This window comes from Danio rerio, chromosome 9 (assembly GCF_049306965.1).
Source record: "Danio rerio strain Tuebingen ecotype United States chromosome 9, GRCz12tu, whole genome shotgun sequence".
Classification (NCBI taxonomy): Eukaryota; Metazoa; Chordata; class Actinopteri; order Cypriniformes; family Danionidae; genus Danio; species Danio rerio.
The window spans coordinates 51,099,146-51,120,000 of record NC_133184.1 but is presented as its reverse complement, the minus strand read 5'-3'; the positions used below and the strand labels follow the sequence as shown (position 1 = coordinate 51,120,000).

General features: G+C 38.1%; 1 protein-coding gene across 11 annotated transcripts in view; it reads left to right on the top strand.

Moving 5' to 3' along the window:
* b3galt1b (UDP-Gal:betaGlcNAc beta 1,3-galactosyltransferase, polypeptide 1b) overlaps window positions 1–20,855 on the top strand; it is a 370,122-nt gene that overhangs the window by 183,478 nt on the left and 165,789 nt on the right. For all 11 annotated transcript variants that reach the window (XM_009300444.5, XM_068223680.2, XM_073913219.1 and 8 more), the window contains one exon: window positions 14,218–14,272. The gene's annotated coding sequence lies outside the window, so the exon portion shown is untranslated. The remainder of the gene's footprint in view (window positions 1–14,217; window positions 14,273–20,855) is intronic.

Sequence of the window (20,855 nt, the reverse complement as noted above, 5' to 3'; positions counted from 1 at the left end):
TCGGTGATTCAAATCATGCCGTGTGAAGTGTTTTGACTGAAATTAACATCGGTGATCGCCCACAGCCAATGAGAGAGCAGCATTCACTTGTGTGTGTGTGTGTGTGTACCTGCAGACCAGTGGGAGGCTGGGGGACAAATTAAAAGCGCTTATTTTCATTTTAATTGGACCCAAGAAATGCAGGAAAAACTAGTGGAGGTTTGACAGGAGCACCCGTATCTGTTTGACGTTTCATAAAGAAAGGTAAAAAAGAAAGTTGAGAAGAAATTGTTAATTCCCTTCAAACCCAGGTGAGCAAATATGTACATTTTATACCCCATCAAAGGCTTTTTTCTCGTGATGTAGTTAATGTCTGTGAGACGTAGTTTGGACGAAGTTGTCAGCGAATCTTTCTATTGTAAAGCCGTACAAAGTGAAAGCCCCTGTCGCCGATCCATCTTGCAGTGTAAACAAAGCAGCGACAAAACGCTAGCCCAGATAGCCATGCATCTTGAAAACATCTGTGACACGACTTCGTTGGAAACCATGCAGTCTGAACTCATAAGTGAATCATGCTTCAGTTGGGTTGCAAAACATAATTGTAAGAAACTTTTCAGACCATGGTGATGTTTTAATTCATGTTGGGGAGGTTACTTTGGAAATGTAATGGATTACAAATTACCCTATTTAAAATGTAATTTTAAATAAGTTACAGTACTTTTCGATTACTTTATAAAAGTAAAGTAACTAATTACATTTCATCACTTTTTGATTATTTTTAAGTTTCTAATGGACATTTCAACTAAATAATTTTCAAGCTTTTATACCGAGGACATGTTCCCCCCAGGATTTATGCCTGTAGGAGTGGTACAAATTAAAGGCATCAGAATAGCAGCGCTTTAATAAATGGCCTTAGTAGAAGGCCTCGCACATATCAAAAACAGGCAAAGCAACAGATTAATATTCAACATATCCCAGATTTTTTAAGAAATTTTTTAGATGTAACCCGTTTGTAATCTTAAACATTTTCACAAGTAACTGTAATTTAATTACACATTTTTTTCTTAGTAATTGTAACGAAATACTGTTACTTTTATTTTGTAATTAAATTACGTAACGCCGTTACATGTAGCTAGTTACTCCCCAACACTGGTTTTAATTGACTGAAATTATGATTGTGGACAACATATTTTTGAAGTCCAAGCTTGGGAAGATTGTCATAAAAGATCTTGTTCACGTTAAAGATCCGATCTTTTCATAACTACTCTGTATCTAACCTCATAAGCAGCCTTATGTTGCTTGTCTGAATAACAGGTGACAACCTGGTAACCGTACTGTGGAGTTAATAACTGTACTATGGACTGCGATTGGATACTATACCAAAGAGTGTTCCTTTAACAAAGGCATGCACAATTTAAACTTGCTTTCCTGTGAGCCAATGAAACACTTTTAGAGCTGTTTAGCAGGATTTTTTAGAGTGTAGATAATATAGATTAGCATCCACACTTGATTATAAGCACACTGCAGTTGCCATTAGTCATTAGCTGCCAGGAGCGATTAATATCAGTTTATAATAACTCTCCAGTCGAGTTTGGCATACAAAAAAAAAAAAAAAGAAAATTCCACATCATACCCAGAGATGCTCAGATGCTTCACTTTTCACAGCGCATTTCCATCCGGTCCAGTTTTCTGAGGAAATGAAACACATTCATCATCTCAAATGACAGTTTGTTTACAAATGAACGCCACGGATTTTATGGATGACGGCGATTTTTAGAAAGGAGCGTTTTCTGTAGGCTGATTGCGAAATGATCAACGTATGACAGTTAGATGTTTGAGAAATCTTACATGGAGTCTGTAATGTGTGTGTCTTCTCCATCACAGTCGGAGATGTATTAATCAGGTCAAAACTGTTTCATTACAGCAGATTCTATCTGACCTTTCTTGCGACAAGAATCGCACAAGCTCTAATTTCCCATGAAATAGCACGCATCAGTAAGCCTGACATTTACATCAGCGGAAACTGAGAAACGCATACGGATCCTGTCGAAATTAAGCCGCGCGCAAAAACGAGACCCCGGAATGAGCCAAATTAGACTTAATGGGGAAGTGGATCATGAATACCATATTAATTAACACTAAAATATTGCTGCTGTTGCTGTTTGCTGCGCCGTGGCGAGCAGGATTAATAGGATTCCGGTAGACTCGACTAAATAAAGTCTTTAATGAGGTCATGAATATTTGATTCGCCAGCCGTATCAGATGCATTGTGCTTTGATTTGAACGAAGGGCCAATTAGAAAGATGCTCGTCTGCATCATCGGTGTAATCATGTGGAGGGTGGCAACTGTGGATGTGCTCGGTGCTTTCATCATGTTGTCATGTTGAAGAGATGGGCGGAATGAAGAACTTGCATGATATGAGGAGAAACAAACGCTGCATCCTTGCTGCTTCGCTGCTCCATCAGTCGTAGTCAGACGTCTTTGTTTTTGTTTGTGTGTTTGTGTGTGTGTGGAGATAAATCTGATAAATAAGAAGTGTTGTATTTCATTTTATGATCTAAAACTAATTCAGGTAAATATCTGTGATCAGAGTTTTTCTGATTTTGGTGTATACGCATTTTTACAAAACTCATCAATCTATTATATACAGTTCAGTATGATTCACCCTCCTGTTATGTTTTTTTCTCTTTCAAATATTTTGCAAATGATGTTTAACAGAGCAAAGAATTTTTCACAGTATTTCCTATAATATTTTTTTCTTCTAGAGAAAGTCTTATTTTTTTATTTTGGCTAGAATGAAAGCATTTTTTTAAAGGGGTTCCAGAATGTAATTTTAAGGCTTGATTGTGTTTATAAGATGCAAAGCAATGTGTGCTTATGCTTCACGGTAAAGTCTAGATCAGATATGCGGCCGGCGGAAGTGCAATATGCACATTCAGGGCTCAAAATTGTGACCATTTTGGTCGCATATTATGCGCATATCTCTATTATGTTGATGGGTGTTTTAACCTATTTTGTGTGACAGACTGGCACGAATAGGCCAATGCAGACTCCCATTTTATAAGTCCAGCATTAGGGTGAGACATGCGGGGAGCCTCTCCATTCACACAACAAGCTTCTGAGCTCTGTCATCCTTCAGACCGAGGTTCATTATTCTTCTGAGGTAACCTAAGAAATCAGTACTGTAGCTTGTAAAGTCTTCCCAGTTCATGCTGCTCAAACCACTTAAACAAATAAAACTGAAACATATATATATATATATATATATATATATATATATATATATATATATATATATATATATATATATATATATATATATATATATATATAATTTTTTTTTTTAGTTTGTGCCCATCTTAAACAACTGCGGGTCGATGATGCTTTGCTCCGTGAAAAATAGGGATTTAATTAATGAAAATAATAAAATAATCCACCGCTGTTGTAAACATCTATCATCATATATTTGCTGCATTTTTTATATGTCATTATTTTAAAGATAATGTTTGGTGCATTTAATTTCTCCTCAGTGATTGTGTCCTTTAAATATTTAAAGGCTGGTTGTTTTACTGTCGATGAGGGACAATAGTGGTATTACGGATTTTAAAACAAATATCTTAAAGGAAACATAAGCTTGACAACAAAAGATCCTACCAATGTCGTAACAAATGCCCTTAAATAATGCAGCTTGCGGTTAACAGCCAGCATCAAGTGTTCATTGAGATAGTGTCGTCTGTCATATCTTCTGTCTTTTCGAGTTTTTTTTTTTTTTTTCTCGTAAGGCACGGCTTTCGAAAATGATGACATGAAACTTTGCTGCATAGTTGCACTGCTTTACCAACACTTGTTTGGGTCTGTAATTTCTTAGCATCTTCATAATGGTGGTACTGTTTTAAACGATGAAACTTGTTTGTGGTGTTGTCTGCTTTTGATGACATGAGTCGTCTGGGCAGTTTGCAGTGCGTGTTGTTCTGTTTTGTGTCGGTTTAAAAAACTATAGCTCAAGACAACTGAAGTACAGTGACGTTTCATGTAAACAATGTTTGTGACTTTTTTCTTACTCCTTCAAGTGCAACTAACACTGTATGGTTGTACACTTGTATACTGCATGCGGAATTAGGAAGTGAAGGCTGCAAAATGCCTGTGCAGTGTTACGCGTAAATATTTTCAAGTAATTATTGAACCGCCTTTATCGTTTATTGAAAAATTATAAATCGTGATAGTTATCATTATCGAAATCGTGATAATTATCGATATCGAATTAAAACCAGCCCTAGTTGACGTCAACCTGAGGTTTTTCATAGCAACTGTATATTAATAATCTTAATCACGGTCTTCTTACAGTTTGTTTCCTATGAGAGAATGATGTGTGAATGAAACCCCCACCCCCTACACAATATTCTAGTTCATTTGGAAGCACATCAATTTACTGAATTAAAAAGCTCAGCAACTTTCGGTTCACGAGCACTTTAGGGCTATGTGTTCAACGTAGCTATTTTCACAAGCGTAACATTTGCTTTCTGCTGCTGTCAGTGATAGCGCTGTGTTTTTAGTTCATGATTGAGAGTTTTGCAGTAAGCGATGAGCAGCGATGAGTTTTTTCAGATGGTGGAAGTGTTGTAGAAAAGGAATTTATTTTTATTATTTTTGTGTTTTTATTTATTAGAAAAATGCTTAGACTAACAGCAGATTAATCAATCTTTTCTATTGTATTATAACACATCTTGACCAGACACACTTCCTCTTTTTTTACAGTGCTGCATACTTTTTTAAGGAACATGCTGACAAGTGGAAAAAGCAGAATAAGAATAAGTGTGGGGGCCTTTGTTTAATGCAACGTCTAGACATGTCAAGTTGTCATGACGCTTGTAGAAATTGTGAAATATATTAAAGATGCACGTAAGTGTTCAGTTCTGGTATGCAGAGAAGGTTGTGCAGAAAGAGGAAGTATGTCTGGGGGTACAAAAGCCAAAGGACTGCAGAATGACTGATAAGTGACGTTACATCGAAACTCATCCTACTAATATCTGTTGTGTATATATGCTGGTGTCAGGAAGTGTAAGTGAGTTGTGAACCTCTTGAATGTAATTCTTGTATTGCATTAGGGTAACGTAACCCAGAGCTCTGTCCTCGAGTTATTCATTTGTATCTAATAAATTACTAATATTTTTGGCATTGAAGAAAACACTCTCCAGACCTTTTCTTATTAAACACGCATGGAATTGGCTTGATATTCCAACACAAGTTAAAAAATGCAGCACCCATCAGTGTCGCTTCTAAGCTAGCCATCTAATCACTGTGGATTAAGGGTGGTACAGTCCTATGCAAATGTCAACAAATAATCTGCTAAAGACTTTCAATTTGTAATGGGACAGGGGGGATACTCTGCATCATAGCAAACCATAAAAAAACAATAAATAAATGCTGCGCTGCAAATTCTGATGACATCTGCACTGCAAAAATGCTTCAGTGGACATGCAGCCTAAAGTTGACTTATAAAATAAGCCTATTCCTAAAAAACGGATTTTTCCTTTAATAGCCTGACATTTATAATAAATGTATTGACTATGCACAGTTTGCCGCTGACAATATGACAGAAGTTGACAGGATTTGGACATGTCTTGATATCCCCCTGCATCCAGATACTGTCATCTTAAAGGTTGCAGAGATGTAGAGTCACTACCAAGCACACGTCAAGCCTTTATAGAGGATGGCAGAGAGCATATGAAATGCTTTTCCCCATACGGCTCTCTATTGTCCCTTTAAGGCACGTGGCCTCACCTCTCAGATCTGTCCGCATCCGTCAATGCATCTCAGACAGGTCACGGTGGACCTTCCAAACAAAGCAGCTCTTATAATCAATTGTTCCAGTCACACAGGCTGACAGACTCATAAAGGAATGCAAGCGTTCATCTCTCATCCATCCTCTTTGTGTCATCGGCGCTCCCGCTCTATCAGTGTCTCCCTGTCTTCATTCTTTCTGCCTGACTTCTTGTTTCCTCTTACTCCTGTGCTTTTGATTATTGCTTGTTAGAGGCTCAAGGTGTGTAGGCAGCGTATTTGTAAGGCACTTGCTATATCCGTGTGGCAGAAAGTCAGGAAATTTGGTGCAAGGATTGAGGAGGATTTGTGCTTCAGTTTCAGAAATTCTCTAATAGTCTCTAGTGTCATCAACAGGTAAAAAGTGCTGTATGTACGTTTTTAACTATTCTAAAGCATTAAAATACCATAAGATGTTTGCAGATATTTAAGAAACATGCTAAGTGAACACTTGTTTATCTGAAAAGCAATGCTAAAGTGTTTGATGGTTTTTTTTTGTTTTGGTTTCTATAAACTTTTTATTTGAGTCTCTGTAACCAGCTCACTGCCAGTTTGCCCAATTATATTTTAGCCAGTGGTGGAAAGAGCACAGAAAAATTATACTCTTTAAAGTACTTTTACTTGCCTAAAAATGTAGTGCAAGCAGAGTAAATATTACCCAAAGTACTAGTGAAAAGTAGACCTTTCAAAAGTAGTAAGTAGTGAGTATTACCAAAGAGCGTAGAATCACCAAGAGGCGACACTCTAGTGCGATTTGGGGAAACAGCTGCAAGATGGCTCAGCGGCCATTTTGGATTGAAAATTCCGATAGAACAACAGCATATTATAAGTCTGTAAAATAAACTATTAAAAGTGCTGATGAATGTAATAGTAAGTGTTGTATTGTCGTCTTTCAGGTTGTATCTCCGCTTTATTGAACTTTTTAAATAAATAAACAAAAAAACAAAGCAGCTGCTTGCCATCGCGACAGCAATAAGATCCAATTGACGACCGATTGCTTTCACTCCAAAATGGCGGAATTCGGGGCTGTTGCCGGGTGCTGCTGTTGCAATGGAACATTCTATTAATTGTCGCCTCTTGGTAATTCTAAGCTCTATGGCAGGGGTGGCCAACCCTGCTCCTGGAGAGCCACCTTCATGCAGATTTCAGTTGCAACCCATATTAAACTCACCTGCCTGTAATTATCACGTGGTGTTCAGGTCCTAATTAATTGGGTCAGGTGTGTTTGATATGGGTAGCAACTGAAATCTGCAGGAAGGTGGCTCTCCAGGAGCAGGGTTGGCCACCCCTGCTCTATGGTATTATCAAAGAGGATAGAATCGCCAAGAGGCGACACTCTCGTGCAATTTGGGAAACAGCCACTAGATGGTGCGGCAGCCATTTTGGAATGAAAACTCCAATAGAACAACAGCATATTATAAGTCTGTAAAATAAACTATTAAAAGTGCTTATGATTGCGATAAGTGTTGCATTGTCGTCTTCCAGGTTGTATCTCAGCTTTAATGCGTTTTTTAAATAAATAAATAAAAAACAAAGGTGCTTCTTGCCATGGCGACATCAATAAGATCCAATGGACGGCCGATTGCTTTCAATCCAAAAAGGCGGAATCCGGGGCTGTTGCTGGGTGCTGCTGTTGCAATGGACCGTTTTGAGTGTCACCTCTTGGTGATTCTAAGCTCTTTGTTAATACCAAAGACTCTAGAATACACAAGACAAGTCGCTCATATACTTTTGAATGGGGAAACGTGTAACTGTCAAAATGGCAATTGAAGCTCTGCCTTCTAGTACAAAAGCCAATCAGCAATCACTATATGGTGAATAAAGCCCGCCTTCTAGTACAGGAGCCAATCAGCAATTGCTATAGAATGACACCTCTGTGGGGGAAGGGCTGGGACCAGGCTTGAGTTTCTGCAGATTTTGTGTGATTCAAACATTTAGAAATGAAACTACATAGACAGTTGTTGTTAAATTTTATTGGTTATTCATAATATGAAATGTTATCGTACGTTTGGCCAGTAGTTTTGGAGAATTTGATGTTTCCCTATTTAAACAGAATGCTCAAGCATACTGCCCGAGAGGCGTTTCAAAGATGGCGGTAGAGGGAAATGAGTTGCCTTAAAGGGACTTTAATATTACTCTTTGAAAAGCTGATGCGTTTACATGTGATTTGTGGATGTGTCTTAACATAACATTCTGTAGTGCATTTAGTTATTATTGCCCAGCAGGCACACAACGTCATAAGACGTTAATATTAGGTTAGATTTAGGTTGTGATGTCAGGTGACCAAAATTCATTGTCTGGCCAGCATCTAAGGACAACATTATTTTGATGTCCAATAATCAAGCTGATATTTGGTTGATTTTAGGTTGTGTTAGAAAGCGACCAAAATCCAACTTTGTGTCTTGTCAACATCTTAAACCAACGTCATACTGATGTCAAATACTGACAATAATTTGTCAGGTATGGCAACCAAAATCCAACGTTTGATAGACGTCGTAGTGGTAACATCCACATAACGGCAAGCTGTAACATCCTGATGTTGATATTTGTTTGATCATTGACGTTGGCCTGATGTTGAGTTCTGATGTCAACCCAATTTTCATTTCAAACAAAATACAACGTCCTCACAATGTTAGGGTACAACGTCAATCTGAAGTCATGTTGACGTTTTGTGCCTGCTGGGTGTTTATGGCCATTTTAGTCATCTAACAGTAAATATCCGCCATCTTGTCATCAGTGACATGCATCTAAACAGTCTCTGGGTTAATGTGTGTAAAGATTTTGGACGTCTTCTTGGACACTTATAATGCTTCCAAACAGTTTGCTGCATTTATAATGCACCCATGTCTTGAGGTAGTTTACTATGATGCAATTTACCTTAATACTTCAGTGTACGATTTGATTGGACAGGAATCACAGGACTGATTTTCTAATCCCCATACAAAAAAAAAAAAAAAAAAGTAAAATAGTGACTGCAGGTTGAAGGAAAGTAGTGGAGTAAAAGTACAGATACTGCACTTAAAATGTACTCAAAGGAAAGTAAAAGTACACATTTCTATAACTACTTAAAATTACTTAATTTCAATCTTGAAGGTTGCTTTGATGAATGTGCATGCAGCCGAAAATGCATCCTCTGTGTAACCGGTGTTCGCACTCTCTGCGTTGTGTACAATAATGAGACAGGCCACTGGTACTGCTGATGGTGGGTTTATTTTCGCTCAAGCGTCAGATCAGAGCAAACTGGACGGATTGGAAAACAGCACAATAAGTTAAAATTATTTCGGTTGTAAATTTCCCCACCTCTCCTCAGCGCGCTCAATGCGGTCTTAGCAAACATAACACTAACATCATACCCAATTAAAACTGGGTAAACAGATCACAAAGGTGTACAAAAAGTAAATAAATAAAAAATGATTGCAGTTCCATACATTGTGATATTAATTAATCTTCCCCTATCTAACTTTATGTTAGAAATTAATGTAATTGCGAAACGAATGTAAACACAAATAAGAACAAATGTACATAAAACAATACCTGGATGGATTGGAAAACAGCACAATAAGTTGAAATGATTTCGGTTGTAAATTTCCCCACCTAACAAATAAATAGCAGTTACAGAGTGTTAGAAGGTCATTCTAAATCACTGTGTCCAGTATACATACTTATACACACATACTCAATCAACTGTGCTCAGTAAAATGATTAATTTTATCCATCCACATGAGGAAAAGTACTTCCTAGTTAATATAGAATACTCTTACAAACAATACAGTTGCATATTTAAAGTTTATTTAAAGTTCTGACAACTTTTAGAACGATTTTCCTTGGAGCACCATTAAAAGCTCACCTCTCCTCAGCGCGCTCAATGCGGTCTGAGGACCCAGCGCGGCAACCAGAGGTGACGTTGCATGCAAAACAAATATAAAACTATTTTTATTAAACAACAAAAATGAAGTGAAAGCTAAATTCAACATGGTGTCTAAACAAATTGAATTGACAATGGTGTCTAAACAAATTGATGCAAAACAAATGCACTATTAGTGAAATACATTAAATTAATACTCTTATTAACACCCGTCACATCTGCAGGACAGCAGCCTTCAAAATAAAATGCAGAGTCGGAGTTATAAAAATCCACATTAGGTGGTTTTTAATTACCAAATTATATAATTATTAAAATGCAAACATTAGCTGAGAAACATGCATCAACACACTGTGTCCTAACAACATGCAACAAGGTTCCTACTTCATCTTCTCTCCTATAAAACAGATATTGGGGAGAAAAAAACGGGGGGGCTAATAATTCTTCCATTGTATATATAAACTTAAACCGCATCCAACATCTTTTTCAGTCACAAGGGCTTTCTGTCATGTTTAAATATTTAAAAAAAATAGCTTAAAACATTTATTCTTATGTTGAATTTTTTAATTTTAGCTGGTGAGTTTATACTGCTTGGAATCTTTTCTTTGCAGTGCTACAGTACATTTGCCAAGAAATTCGTAATCATTGAAAAAGGGATAAAAAGGTTCCGGACCTCCACTGGGAAGGAAATAGACAGAATGGAACTCTTGAAACTTTAATTGAAAACCCCTGCTTTATTTAAATCCCTAATTATTGCTTGTAAGAGACTGAAGGTGTGTGTGGGCATCTGTTGGGGGATTTTTAGAAGCATAGAATGTCAAGAAATTTGGCATAAATCTATAATAAATACCAGGGTACTATCAGCAGGATAAAGATAAATATACATTTTGGTTCATTACTTTTTAGCCATTAGTTCTTGGAGGGTTGTTTTTTTTTTTCCTTTATCTTAGGAAAGAGCTTCTCAGCATACTACAACAGAAATAAAATTCTATTTAAAAAAATGTTTGACTTTTTAGTCTTCTAAAACTATTTAGCAGCCTGAAAATGCTGAATATAATTGTGCATTTCTCTTCAAAACACACCTTGTGGTCTACAAATGTCGTAATTCTTCCATTGTGATTTTAATCATAATGCACAGAAAAAGAAAGAAAAATAGAAAAATATCTTTAGTATATTTATAAATAGAAAGGTGTGCGTGACTGTTTCTTGGCAACGTTTTGATAGAAAAAAACTGTAACTAGTGATGCACAGAACTAAAACAGCAAGACCTAATTAGTTCAACCACAAACTCAAAAACTAAGTTATGCTTTATTAAATTGTTATTCACAGGTGACAAATTAAATCAGTCAAGTAGCAGTGGTACTGTTAGTCTTCATCTATCAACTGGCTCTTATTATTTTGTCAAACACATTTCACATAACGCTACTGTGGTATGCAGGGTTCAACGCTAAGGATTTTTTTTCGGCTGGCCTGATTGGTCCAGTGGTTCAGATTTTTCTTGCCCTGACAGTTTTCACTGGCTTCACCAAAACAAAAGGAAGTTAATGCCTATTTCTTAGCCACACATGTTAAATAATGTGTCAAAAGCCAAACATAACTGTATAAATACACCTTTTATTCAGCATAACTTTTCTTTAAATACAACTAACTATTTAAAAAAAAAAGTTACAATTGTCATCTAAATACATTTTTTATTATTTTTTTATTAGAATATCATCTAAATGATCATCTAAATACATTTGAAAACAACAACAAAAAAGAATAAACAGGGGGGCTAATAATTCAGGGGGTTTAATAATGCTAGCTCTCTGCAACTCAGGCCCCGTTTACACTAGTGCTTTTTATTTTTAAAATGAAGTTTTAGAATGAAAACGATCCGTGTCCACACTAGCGTTTCACCCAGCATTTCTAAACAGCTCTTCGTCTACACTAAAACACTGAAAACGCACATCATGTGACCACACACACACACTCTCTGGCATGCGCTGCAGCCCATCTTCTCAGATGAGAGTGTTCATCAAGGATCTCCCACTGGATCTAATCTCACTATATTTGGTAAACGTGATATTTCATTAACCTTGTTGTCTATATCTAACAACATATTCCCCCTACTTTGGTCTTTTGAATCTATTACTTGTTCTCGGGTAACGTGTTTTGGCTGAGCGCAAAGATAAGTTAATAATTAATCTAACCACGTACATTCTGTATATTGAATAATTGCTTGCCTTTATTTCCTATAAACTTATTGTACGTTATAGTTTTTTAATGGCCATTATTGATTATTAAACTAATATTCAGCAAAAGGAGGGTGTGTTTTGTATTTTCAATGAAAATGAAAGGAGGCAGTAATGTTATACGCTCCGTTTTGTTATGAATATGCATACAGTGAAGATGACGCTTATATATGCAGCACAACGCCTCAACATTTCTGCTGTCTGTTAAGTTGTTAATATCAAAATGAAAATAGCAGTTACTTCATGTTTTTATTTAATTGTTAAGAAAGTGAAACATTGTAGCCGGGGTGATAAGGTTAGAAAGAACACCGTTCACTTTGAAGATTTACCCGACATGTTCTCGGGAGTCTGTTTTTTATATCAAACTTTCGAAGTCTGAACTTACAAAGAGAGGATGCAGAACAGAATTGTGTGTAGGCTACTTAATATTGAGGAAAAGCCCCAATCAGAGAGGCGAATGTCTGCAGCCCCGCCTCCATTTTCAGATGTCTCCGTTTCCCCCCATCCACACTGAGACGGAGCAGCAAGGTTTTAGGATGAAAACGGCCTCTTCAGCGTTTCGAAAATGCTCCGTTTTCAGTCCTGGAAAACTCCGGCGTAGTGTGGCAAAACTTATGCTTTTTTAATCTAAAACACATTAGTGTAAACAGGGCCTCAGTTGCCCACTGAAACTACATGGGAAAGCTAGGTTGCTCCCTGAAGTGGTGTTAGTGAGACCAGCAAGGGCGCACAACCTGCGGTCTGTCAGGGTCTATATTGATGTATAATTTAATGATGTATACAGTACATTGATGAGGACTCTATACTGCTCAGTGAGTGCCATCTTTTGAATGAGACATTAAATCAAGTTCCTGACTTTCTGTGGTCATTAAAAATCCCAGAATGTCCTTTCGAAAAGAGTAGGGGTTTAACCTCGGCATTCTGGCCGAATTTGCCCGCTGGCCTCTGTTCATCATGGCCTCCTAACCGTCCCCATACCATAATTGGCTTCATCACTCTGTCTCCTCTCCACCAATCTGTGAGTGTGTGATGTGGAGTCTGGTGCAGTATGACTGTTGTCGCATCATCCAGGTGGATGCTGCACACTGGTGGTGGATGAGGAGCTTCCCCCCCAATGTGTAAAAGCACTTTTAGTGTCCAGTAAAGCACTATACAAATGTAAAGAATTATTATTATTATTATTATTATTATTATTATTATTATTATTATTATTATTATTATTGTTACGGTTTGTGGGAGTTTGTATTTTTGGGCCTTCTCCCTCTCTGTTTTGCTTGTCTTCTTTCGCTCCCTTTGCATCTCCTTGTCTGTCGTTTCCTCGTGGACCAATTGGACTTCGTTTCGCGGACTTTAAATTCGACCGGCACGCCTTTTTTTTCAGAGTGCAATGTGTGTGCGTGTTGGTTTGTGTTCGCTCGCTGCTGTTCATAATGTATGCTTTGTTCTGTGAATAACTACATCGATGTAAATTAAGTCATGGTTAAAAAGTTTATCATTCCTTTTTGGGGAAAAGGGAATAGTTTACTAAGTCGCGCAACATACATTTTGCCCGTAGGTGCCTTAAATGTTCAGAAACACTAGGTAAGTGGGTGAGCGCCGCATTTTGTATTTTTTGCTTATTATTTTAGGGAGTTTAGGTGTGGCGTCGCAAATGCCGAAGACTTCGGTTTTTTTTCACATTTTGATTTTTATTAGTAAGTGTAGAGGGGGATCTTGTGTTCTAGTTTAGGTGGCTTTTGGTTTTGTTTAGTTCTTTGCTTTGGCGCCACTCTAGTTCCTTTTTCCCCTAAAACTTTTGATTGTATTTCTTTCTTCTTCTTCTTAATATTATATATATACATTGTACAAAGCACACACATGTAAGCCTCTCTTTTGTTGGCTTCATCTTTCTTCTCCTCGTAAGAGGAATAAACGAATTGAATGTAAATTTTGTGTCCTGGTGTATTTTCCATCCATCTACTCAGTAATAATTGAATATTATAAGTGTTACGTTTGTTTTCCCTAGACAACTTAATTAAACCGTAACAATTATTATTGTTATGATGCATAATATGAGAATTGGGATGCAGTACAGTATTATACAGGGAACAGTATCATATTGTCTTGATGACATCATACCTCGGTGGTTGCTTAAATAGACTCACTGCATAACACTGGATGCTGAAATCATAACTGCGCACTCCCCTGTTTCTTTGGACGCTTGCTGAATTAAAACATCTCTGCAGCTGCTGTGTCTGCGCCTGAAATTGCTGCTCCAGAGCTATATTTTTCTCTTCCCCTTCTCAGCCCCTGTCTAATAACCTCTTGTCTTCTTTCCACAGATGGTTGGAGAAGGGAGGAGAGACAATGGCATGGGAAGAATAGATCATATCTGAGGTACGATGCGGCAGGAGGTTTGGATTGCTGTTGAGTGCTGTTTTCTGCCAAAGTGCAAAGTTGTTCTATGATGGAAAACAAACTCTTGTTGGCTTCTGTGCTCTGCAGTCTCACATATATGTCAGAACTTTTGTGTTTAGTTGGACCCAAGTGGGTTTAGTTTATTGTGCTTTTGTGTATGCTGTTGATGTGCTGTGTATAGCTATCAACAAAATATGCCCTCTTTAAATGCTTTTATAGGAAAGAACACTTTCAAATGTGACCTTCACATGTAGCCTTGTAACGTCTTGTAGGTTTTCTCTGGTGTTTTGTTGAATGAGAACTGAGATACAGGAATTAATTCAAAGGCCCTTTGAGTTTTCCACCGTAAATTGGAGTTATTACCTCAGGGCACCGGCCAAAATGACTCCCTCTGCAAATTATTTATATTTTCTTGGTTTAGAAATGAGCCGAGGTTGCAGGCCGGTGCCTGATTAGCATAATTCAGGGGTGTTCACACAAGCGCTGATTTGAAGTAAGCTGAGGTCGTTCATTTTCAATGAGAGGTGGCGATGTGGGCGTGTCCACGAGCAAAATTATGAACACTCTAACTTTATGCAAATAAGAGGAGATGACGTGACCACCAATACACTGATTGTGTCTGAACAAGTTTGATTCAATCATTTTTCCTCTTTTTAGCAAAAGATATACAGTTAACAGTTTTCATATTTTGTCATTCACATTTTTTTCAGGGGTTTCTTGTGTTAAAAGTACCCTGGAGTATTTTTATTTATTTATTTATTTTTTGTTGAGATTTTAACAGATTTGTGTGTCAACCTGTCAGCTTTAGTTGTGGGGAAAACTGGAGCTTTTGTCAGCTAATTTCATCTTCCGGGTATAAATAGATTTTTGGGGCGGGATCAAAATTGGTGATGTAGCGCAAAACTGCAAGTAGAGTGATGATGCATCTGTTTCTCATTATTATTATTCATAGTTTTCTTATCCTATGAGAAAAGCCTGCCTCTTAATCATTCATGACTGCATGTACTTCTGAAGGCAAGACAGACCTGCTAGTGCCAAGCTGTGAGACTCTGTTGATGACTGAGTGAGACCGCGTCCTCAGACCCACGGCACACAGTATTTAGTCATTCATGATGGGTCGTATGTGTATGTTCCACAGGGTTTGTTGCATGTTTTTCAAAATTCAGCTTTGCAGTTTAACTTCTCGTAACACAAAAACACATTTTTTTAGATGTTGACAGTCATATATGTGTCCCACATTGCTAAAAACACTATTAGAAAACATTTCACCAAAAAGTTAAAAAAAAAAAAAAAAAAAAAAAGGTTGTTTTTGTGTAATTTAGAGCAAATTTGTTGTTCTGGTTTCAAAAAAAAAAAAAAATAATTGAAGCTATGTCACAGCCATGAGATCATTGTGTAAAGTCCAGTTTGGAGATTGGCTGTCTGTACCGGCTGGTACAAAGTGACTTTTTTGAGTTTTCAGCACATATGTTGATTAAATCAAAAGGCTCAGCGAGCTCTATTGTGAGTGAGATGCAATTTCAGTAATTTGCATGATATAACTTCGAAGACTCCTTTTACCTGTCGAGCCATAAATGAAATGTTCCTGAATTAATATGAAACTTTAGTTAAATTTGAAAAATAAATATTAAACACCCGGAACTTCGGAGAAAATGTTGGATAGTGAGCTGATGTAATGATGTTTATGGATCTGGAATAAAAATTCAAAAATCAACTCATGTAAACACCTTAATCACAATATTGTATTGTTCTGTTTAAGGCAAATCATTAGATTACTGATGTATGTGTAAATGTAGTCAAAAAAAAAAGGAGTTCATTGATTTTGATAGCAATCTTTCCACAGGTTAGTAGTAAGCTGATGCAATATTATTGCATAATGCAGATCTTGCACTGATGCAAACAAACAAATGATTAAAAGAAAGATATCAATGCAATTCAAATATAAAGAATATGAATTGATGTATTCTTTGTACTTTAATTGCGTAAGGATTGCTAAATCTCTCCATGATATCAGACTCTGAGGACTGTTATGGAACTTTGAGACAAGACCACAAGAATTGCTATGCAGTTTAACAATAAACTTTCTGATCGAGAAGAAAAGGAAACCAGCTGTTCAACTGCTCTTTTCCAATTATCCTGAGACTGTTGACAAAAGGCTGGAAATACAGAGCTAAACCTCACCAGGGGGAAATGCGAGAAATTTCACCCTTCTCCTTTCACCTCAAGCGCTCCTTCTTGACCTTTAAGTTACCTTCTGATCAGAGCACATTTCACATGAAATGTCCAAGGTTTTAATATGGTATATCTTGTAGCCTTATATTAATGTTTGGTTTCATTTTAAATGTCTCTGTGTGATTGGTAAAATGGTCTTAATTTCACCGTAATGTTTCATTTGTATATGTTAAAATGGTTTTTGTCGTTGATAAAATCTTTGCCCGATGCTCCCCCCATAGAGATGATTAACTCCTCAAATTCACCAGGCAAGGATCTCTGTGAAGCTTCTGTTGTCTTGAATTTATGGCTGTTTCTTCTGAGTTAAGTATATAAAGAAAAAATGTGATTATGGGTCATTGGGATTCTCCCCACAGCAGTGTAAAAGTCTCTGAGCTCTGCATCATGACTTATATGCTGCAATGCATTTCTACGTGGTCAGGTATTAGTATCTAATCTTTGAGTAGTTGATGTTGTACAATCTGACTTGGCTTGTTTAGTTTAATTATGTGAATTGGATTGGAAAATCTTTGCCTGTCAACTAAATGTAAAATTCTTGTTTAACTCTAATATCTCCTAAAATCATTCTACAACATTCTACAACATCTAGTAGATTGTTTAGGCTGATGTTTCCACAGCCTACGACCAGGATTAGTCATACATTCAGGCTCAATGGATGAAGCATAAGCACAGCATTAGAGACCTGTTGATATCTGACAATCACTGACTTAGTATGATATAATCTAGGGGCTAAATCAAACTGTATGTGTAAGCAAGTGTAACGGAGGCCAGCCAGTAGGGGCTGTGCAGGTAAACCTCACTCCTCTGACCTCTAAAGGTGCTCTAGCGACAGACGCTAGAGGCCATGGTCTTTAGCCTCCTTGGTAGAGCAACCGACTCCCATGCGGAAGGTAGCCGGTTTGATCCCAGCTCGGAGCGGGTTGGGCGGTGTAAGACTGGTGGGGTTACACAAGTATGGGGGAGCCTAATATTACTTAAAGGAAATTAGTTTACAGTTATATCCCCTATCTAAGGCCCCGTTTACACTAAAGCGTTTTAGTTTGAAAACGCATAAGTTTTGCTATGGTTACGCCAACCGTCCACACTACGCCGGAGTTCTCGAGCGCCGAAAACGGAGCGTTTCGAAAACGCTGCAGTGGCCGTTTTCATTCTGAAAAGCTGCTGCTCCGTCTCAGTGTGGATGATGGAAAACGGAGACATCTGAAAACGGAGGCGGGGCTGCAGACATTCGCCTTTCTGATTGGGGCTTTTCCTCAATATTAAGTAGCCTAACACACACAGTTCAGTCCTGCATTCTCTCCTTGTAAGTTCAGACTTCGCAAGTTTGATCAAGGCAGTCTCTTCTTCTCAGTTTGATATGGAAAACAGACTATACCGAGGACACGGGTAAATCTTCAAAGGGAACAGTGTACTTTATAACTTCATTCACATTACCATGGCTACGTTGTTTCACTTTCTCAACAATAAAATGTAGACATGAATTAAGGAACTGCCTATTTTCATTTTAATATTAGCAACTTAGACAGCAGAAATATTAAGGCGTCGTGCTGTATATATGAGCGTCATCTTCACTGTGTGGATATTTATAACAAAACGGAGCCGATAACAACTGCCTCCTTTCAATTTCAGTGAAAATACGAAACACACCCTCTCTTTTGCTGAATATCAGTTTTAATAATCAATAATGGCCATTATAAAAGTATAACATACAATAAGTTTATACATTATAGGAATTAAAGGCAAGCAATCCGTCAGTTTACAGAATAGGCTACGTGGTTACATTAATCATTAACTTATCTTTGCGCTCAGCCAAAACACGTTACCTGAGAAAAAGTAATAGATTCCAATGACCAAAGTCAGGGAATATGTCGTTAGATAAAGACAACAAATATCCCGATTAATAAATATAGTGAGATTAGATCTAGCGGGAGATGCTTGATGAGAAGTCCGACTAGCACAGCTCTCATCTGGGTAGATGGGCTGCAGCGCTTGCCCGAGAGTGTCTGTGTGGTCACGTGATGTGCGTTTTCAGGGTTTTGGTGTGGATGGAGAGCAGTTCAGAAACGCTGGGTAAAACGCGAGTGTGGACGCGGATCATTTTCATTCTAAAATGCTGTTTTAAAACTAAAACGCACTAGTGTAAACGGGGCCTAAGAAGCAGAACTGGCGAGGATGTGTCTGTGAGCAGGTGAAACTGGCCAGCATACTGACTCTAAACGACTTTGGGTAAGCGATGAACTATTAACTGAAAATAAGGATTTATTAGGTTAATCATTCTAAATTAGACCTAATCACAACCTAAAAAGTAATCAGCTTGAATTGGATAAATCTAAATGTAAAATTAGAAATTGGAGTTAGATTAAGTTCTGTCTCGACCTTGTATGAACACAGTAGGAGTTTTGCCGGCAATAAGTCAGACTTGTTTCCAGTGCATGTTGGGCTCCGGCAGGGCTGCACTTTGTCACCAATTCTGTTCATAATTTTTTATGGACAGAACTTCAAAGCTTAGCTCTGTTGCTGGAGGGGGTCCGGTTCGGGGACCACAGGATTTCATCTCTGTTTTTCGCAGACCATGTCGTTCTATTGGCTACTTCGAACATGGACCTTCAGCATGCACTGGGGTGGAGTGTGACGCAGCTATGATGAGAATCAGCACCTCCAAATCCGAGGCCATGGTGCTCCACCAGAAAGGTGGTTTGCCATCTACAGGTTGGGCGAAAGTCCTTATTCCAGGTGGAGGAGTTCAAGTATCTTGGGGTTTTGTTCAGAATTGAGGGAATGATCAAGCATGAGATTGACAGGCGGGTTGGTGCAGTGGCAGCAGTAATGTCTGTCTGTCGATGTACCGGTCCGTTGTGGTAAAGAAGGAGCTGAGCTAAGGCAAAGCTCTCGATTTACCAGTCAATCTACGTTCCTACTCTCACCTATGGTCATGAGCTTTGAGTCATGGCCAAAAGGACAAGATCTCCGATACAAGTGGCTGAAATGAGTTTGCTTCGTAGGGTGGCAGGGCACACCGTTATAGACAGGGTGAGGAGCTCTATCACCTGGGAGGAGCTCGGAGTAGAGCCACTGCTCCTCCACATCGAGAGAAGTCAGCTGAGGTGGCTTAGGTATCTGTTTTGGATGCCTCCAGAAAGCCTACCTAGGGAGATGTTCCAGGCATGTCCCACCGGGAGGAGGCCTCGGGTAAGACCCATGACACGCTGGGGGGACTGTCTCTCGGCTGGCCTAGGAATGCCTCAGGATCCCCCCAGAGGAGCTGGAGGAAGTGTCTGAGGAGAGGGAAGTCTGGAGTTCTCTCCTAAGACTGCTGCCCCCGCGACCCGGCACCAGATAAGCGGATGAAAATCATTATGATGAAGTCAGAATAAAATTTTAACAAGTAAAATTTTATCAAGTAAAAATATTTCTTTTCACATGTGCTGAAAAGGCTTACACACTTTTAATTTTCACCCATACTGTTATTTCCGGTATAGGATTAATTGATGACTTCCTACAATTATATTGTTCAATTAAAACGATTAAATTGTATATATTTTTGTCAAATAATTTTGTGGCTCCAAAGTATCAGTTAAAAGTATCAGTTCGAAATATCTCCAAATGATACCCAACCCTAGTGGAAACAAGCCATAATACACCAGTAGATATAATTCTGTACCAGGCAAAACAGCTCAATACAAAGATTTTGCTTAAAGATGCACCATACACAATCTTTCAGCTTAGGCTGAAGTTATTATGTGCATTAACAGGGATTCAGGACCGATATAATGTAATTGAAAAACTATGTGAGTGGTTCTCTGTGGCGCAGCAGGATTTTAAACAGCCGGAAGCGTATACTTGTGCACGCTGGACAGAAGCTGAGTGACTTCACCGGTGTGTGTACACTCATAGAAAACAATGTGTTTGAGTTTTATAGTCTTTAGAATTCCCCCTTCAGAGTTTGTCTGGATCAGGCTGTGTGCATCATTGATGTTGACCCGAGGCAGAACTTGAAGGCATTTAGTATAGATGAGATCTTGACACCTGACAGTTCACAGGAAATGTCAGAGCTGGCTTATTAAAAATCATGAAGTAGGTGTACATATAGCCAGGCGGCCTTGAAAAATCAACATTTGTCCATGCGTAATTCATGACGTGTGTACGGTTTAGACCTTAGAACATACTCAGACCTCTACTATTTGACATAAAAGAACTGTTCACTCAACAATGAAAATTGTCATCATTTATTAACCTTTTAAAACCTGTTTGAGTTTCTTCAGAAGATATTTTGAAAAAAAAAAGATGAAAACCTGTGACCACTGACTTCCATAGTAGTTTTTCCTACAGG